We start from the raw sequence: 6,024 nt of genomic DNA on the forward strand, positions 1-6,024 counted from the left end.
ATTGGAGATTCGAGGTAGCTGCTATTGGATTTAGAGACTACAAAAATCTTCCTTCACCTTATCTTTATGCTATTTTTGCATTTTGAAGTACTCAAACTTTCTTGGGTTCTGTATCTAGTGGCTTGTATTAGTGACTTTCAGACATGAGATTATCTATGTATTGATTTTACCAGCCTATTAATCTACTTATGAGATTATTTGGGATTTGTTATGTTCTTATTTTCTTTCGCCTCTATGAGTTTGGGATGTTGTTCTTGGAATTGGATAGTTGGCTTAAGTATCATAGAGGATAGGATAGGTGCCATCACGGTCCCAAATTTGGGTTGTGACAAAGGGTATCAGAGCCCCAAGTTCATTGGTCTCATAAATATAAGCCAAGTCTAGTAGAGTCTCATGGATCGGTGCGGAGACGTCCGTTACTTATCTTCGAAGGGCTATAGGACTTTAAGAAACATTCATTTTATTATCTCTCTTATCGAGCAATATTGATCTTTTAACTTTAAATACTAAAATTCTTATCTTATTCTCTCATAGATAGTGAGGACTCGTGTACCTCAGAATAGTGGTTAGGAGCCCCTACTAACCCCCAAACCAATCGATCGAGATGGGATACCTAGATGGAGTAGGAGATGTGGTAGGGATGGGGTCGTAGTAGAGGGAGAGATCGAAGAGCCACTCAGATTTGTAGTAGGACAGGGTTTCTCTAGATTGAGTTCGAGGCTGGTAATGATGATGTTTAGGTTCCACATAATGATGTGGGCCCAAGTCAGGCACCACCTGGGTTTGTTAATGCATCACTTCTTCAGAAAACCTTGGATAAAGTGTTAGGAGTTTTGGAGACTATAGCTTAGACAGGTGGATCACTTGGTACTCCGCAGGCTTCACATGTTAGGGTAGGGGTCAAACTTGATATTAGCAGCCTATTCTGATCTATCAGGGTCTAGTGGTTCATCCAACACCGACGTATGATGGTATACCTTTACAATGGGTTGGAGCTACCGATGGATTTATGGCAGTTATGTCTGATGAGGAGCAATAAGAGTTTAAAAAGTTTAAAAAGATAGACCCACCGTAGTTTCAGGGTGATCAGCATGAGGATGCCTACGAGTTTCTGATCAGTTGCTATGAGAGACTTCAGAGTGTGGGGCTGGTTGACTCCCACGGGGTTACTTATATTTTCTTACAGATGCGTGGTCCTGCCAAGTAGTGGTGGCGCTCCTATATTGACTCCAGGCTAATAGGTTCTCTACCAATGACTTAAGCTATATTTGCACAGGCCTTCCTTGATAGATTCATTCCTCATAACTTGAGGGAAGAACGTAGGCATCAATTTTAGAATTTAACATAGGAGGGCATTTCTGTGGCTGAGTACGAGAGACTATTATATGCCTTATCCCATTATGCTATGGTGATCCTTCCATACAAGGCTGAGATGATCAGGAGATTTATGATAGGTTTGACACTTAGGATCAGAGAGGTCTATTTAATGTAGCCTAATCTGGGGCTTCTCTTCAGAGGGTGTTTGAATCAACAAAGGAGTTTGATTTGGTGCATCAAAAGGAGTATAGGGATCTGAGGGACAAGAGGTCCTGCACTTCAGGTTAATTTAGTAGTACCTTATTTGTTGGTAGGGGTTCATTCGAAAGAGATTTTTGCCCTCGATATGGTAGGCTATTTTAGGCAGCGATGCAGATGTTAGAGGGTGGATATTTAGGTTGGAGTTCTTATGGTTTGGGACAGGCTTAACATGGGTCATCTCAGCGGTTTTTAGGCCATGGTGGCCATATCAGATATTCATGTCATTCTTGACAGTTGATGGCTCCTAAGTCTTGTCATGAGTATGGTAGTTTGGATCATCTTTGGAGGGACAATCCAATATACAGATAGCGGTGTCCACAACAGGGTTATCAGGACCCTATTAGAGCAGCAACACCCCCAGTTAAGGATAGAGGCAGATCTCAGGGAGGTAATGGTGCACCACTAGCCGGTTACTTTATAATTTTAGGCATGGATTGTCTTTATTCCTATCATGTTATCCTGGACTGTCATACTAAGACAGTTACTTTAGCTATGCCTAATCGCCCAAGATTAGAGTGGAGCGATGTTTGGAGTTCGTATCCTAAGAAGGTGATTTCATTCATTCAGGATCAATGATTAGTTGAGAAGGGTTGTCTATCATATTTGGCTTATGTTTGTGATACTGGTAATGAGACACCTTTTAAGAGTCAGTAAAGGTGGTTAGAGAGTTTGTAGATGTATTTCCTACTGATCTTCCAAGTGTTCCTCCTGATAGAGCTATTGATTTTGGTATTAATCTAGAGCTGGGCACTAAGCCCATTTTATTTCTCCTTATAGGATGGTGCCAGCTGAGCTGAAAGAATTAAATGATCAGCTTCAGGACTTGTTAAACAATAGGTTTATTCGACCAAGTGTACCACCTTGGGGTGCTCTAGTGTTATTTATGAAGAAGAAAGATGGGTCTATGGGGATGTGCATTGATTATCGAAAGCTGAACAAGGTGACAATCAAGAATAAGTATCCTCTATCATGTATTAATGACTTTTTTTTATCAGATTTAGGGTGCTTCTATGTTTTCAAAGATTGACTTTGGATCGGGATATCATTAATTGAAGATTCGAGCTTCGGACATTCCTAAGAGTGCCTTTCAGACTAGATATGGCCACTATGCGTTCTTAGTTATGTCCTTTGGGTTAACTAATGCCCCAACAATGTTTATAGAGTTGATGAACAGGGTGTTTCAACCTTAACTTAATTATTTTATGATTGTGTTCATTGATGACATTTTGGTGTATTCTAAGAGTGAGGTAGATCATGCAAAATATTTGAGGATTGTACTCCAGAGATTGAGGGATGAGAAGTTATATGCCAAGTTTTCAAAGTATGAATTTTGGCTCAATTTTGTGGCATTCTTGGGACACGTGGTGTCCAAAGATGGTATTATAGTCGATTCGGCCAAGGTTGAGGCAGTTAGGAAATGTTCATAACCTACTTCACCTTTAGATATTTAGAGTTTTATTGGTTGGGGGGCTATTATAGGAGATTTTTGCAGGGGTTCTCTTTTATTATAGCTCCTATGACTCGATTGACTCAGAAGAATGTGGCTTTTCAGTGGTCAGATAAGTGCAAGGAGAGATTTTAAAAGCTCAAGAGTTTATTGACTTTAGCTCCTATCTTGACCTTACCTATTGAAGGTTAGGGCTTCACTGTGTTTTATGATGCTTCATGTATTGGCTTGGGCGTTGTATTGATGAAGAGAAATTAGATGATAGCGTATGCATCAAGGCAGTTGAATCCACATGAGAGAAATTACCCTACTTATAATTTAGAGTTACTAGCAGTTGTGTTCGTATTAAAGTTGTGGATACACTACTTGTATGGAATTCATTGTGAGAAGTACACTAATCATCGCAGCCTTCAGTATATCTTCAAACAGAAGGATTTTAATTTGAGACAGCGTAGGTGGATAGAGTTGTTGAAAGATTATGATATGAATATCCTATATCATCCGAGCAAGGCTAATATATTGGAAAATTCCTGGAGTAGAAAGGCAGTTAGTATAGGTAGTCTTGTATTGTTGAGTGTAGAAGAGTGACCATTAGCTAGGGAGGTTCAACGATTGGCTAACAGTTTCGTGCATCTTAATATTTCTAAGTTAGGTAGAGTTCTAGCATATATGGAGGAGAGGTCCTAATTGATAGAGAATATTTGAGATTGTTAGTTTGAGGATGAAAAGTTATGTATTATCAAGGATAAGGTGATGCGAGGTAAGGCTAAGAAGGCAATTTTGGACCAGGAGGGTGTCTTGAGGATTAAGAGGTAGATTTATGTTCCTAGAGTGGGTGATTTGACTTAATCTATTATGGAAAGGGCCCATTATTTGCGCTATTCCATTTATCCAGGTGCAGTGAATATGTATCATGACCTTAAACAACATTACTGGTGGTGTGGGATGAAGAGAGATATTACGGAGTTTGTGGCTAAGTGTTTGAATTGCTAGTAGGTGAAATATATGCACAGAAAACTAGGTGGTTTGCTTCAGATGATTCCCATTCCTGAGTGGAAATAGGAGCGTATCACTGTGGATTTTGTAGTTGGATATCCTCATACCTTGGAGAAGTTTGATTCGGTTTGGGTGATTGTGGACAGATTGACCAAATCAACCCATTTTGTGCCTATAAAAATGAGTTATAATGCAGAGAAATTAGCTAAGATTTAAATTCATGAGGTAGTTCGATTGCACGGCGTGCCTATTTCTATCATTTCAGATAGAGGTACTCAGTTCACTTCAAACTTCTAGTATACTTGCAGTGGGAGTCGGGCACTCAGTTGGATATGTGTACAACATTCTATCCCCAAACAGATGGCTAGTCAGAGCAGACTATTCAGGTATTGGAGGACATGTTGGGGCTTGTGTAATGGATTTTAGGGGTCATTAGGATCAGATTTTGCCCTTAGTAGAGTTTTCTTATAATAATAGCTACCACTCTAGTATTCAGATGGCTCTATTCAAGGCTTTGTATGGTAAGAAGTGTAGGTCCCCAGTTGGATGGTTTGATTTTTTTGAGGTTAGACCTTGGGGTACTGATTTGTTGAGAGATTCGATGGACCGAGTGAGATTGATCCAGGATCGGCTCTTGGCGGCTCAGAGTAGACAAAAGAGTTATACTGACAGGAGGGTTCATGACTTGGAGTTCATACTGGCTGAGTGAGTTTTTTGAAGGCATCACCCATGGAGGGTACGATGAGGTTTGGGAAGAAAGGAAAGATTAGTCTGAGGTTTATTGGCCCTTTTGAGATTTTTCAGCAAGTTGGGCAAGTGGCTAATGAGTTGGACTTGCCATCGGGGCTTTCAGCCGTACATCTAATTTTTTATGTTTCTATGTTGAAGAGGTACCATCCAGATGATTCACATGTAATTCGGTGGGATTCGGTGAGTTTGGATTAGATTATGGATTTTGAGGAAGAGCCTATAGCTATTCTGGATAGGCAGGTTAGAAAGTTTAGGTCAAAGGACATAGCATTGATGAAGGTACAGTGGAGGCATCGTCCCATAGAGAAAGCCACTTGGGAAGTTGAGTCCGACATACAGAGTAGATACCCTTATCTCTTTGAGAGCCCAGGTACCTTCTTTCACTTTATGTTTGAGGATGAACATTTGTTTTAGTGGTGCATGATGTGACGACCTTACAAATTTATTTTATAAATTTGTCTTGTTTTAACACACCTCATTATTTTTAGACATTATTTTATAATAATGAGACTAATTGATATTTTATTAACTCTTTAGACCTATGTATAAGAATAAAATTTAAGCAGGAATGACTCACAATATATATATATATATATATGTGCGTGTGTGTGTATGTGTGTGTGTGTGTGTGTATAATAGAATATTATATTTCCAAGGAAATGGGGAAGAACGGTTAGCAGTATGTTTCTTTTCAATCGTGGCATTGAAAGGAGTTCTTGACGTCTTCTGGTTAGATTAATCCTTAATAGTTTTGTGATGCTTAATTAGTATAATAATTCCAACGTGATGCTGCTAATCAATAGGCTAAGGATAGATTAGAAGCAATTAAGGATTTTGTTTGGTGTGTATATTAAATTGTATTGCCGCTACTATTTCCAGTAACATTGTTACAACAAATTGTAACGCCCCGATTCCCATGAACCGGAATGCCATACTGTGCTCGTGACCCTAAGGGACCACAAGCTAACCCTTCACTGATATCTGTTTCTGTTCACTGCATAATATAATATGATAAATGCAGAAACTGGCTAAATCTGGCCATAAGGTTCAAATATCTAAATATACAGTACTGAAAACTAAATATCAATACATCTGTCTGAAAAGCCTCTCTGAACTGTGGAGTTGAAGGGACAATTCCCCAACTAACTCCGTCTACTAAAATCATCAAAACACTGAAATAGAATATCCTCAGATGATGAGGACTCACTGCTGCACCCACTGCTACAAGATCTGACAGCTAAATATACTCTGAA

The sequence above is a fragment of the Capsicum annuum genome, unplaced genomic scaffold (assembly GCF_002878395.1).
Source record: "Capsicum annuum cultivar UCD-10X-F1 unplaced genomic scaffold, UCD10Xv1.1 ctg2682, whole genome shotgun sequence".
Classification (NCBI taxonomy): Eukaryota; Viridiplantae; Streptophyta; class Magnoliopsida; order Solanales; family Solanaceae; genus Capsicum; species Capsicum annuum.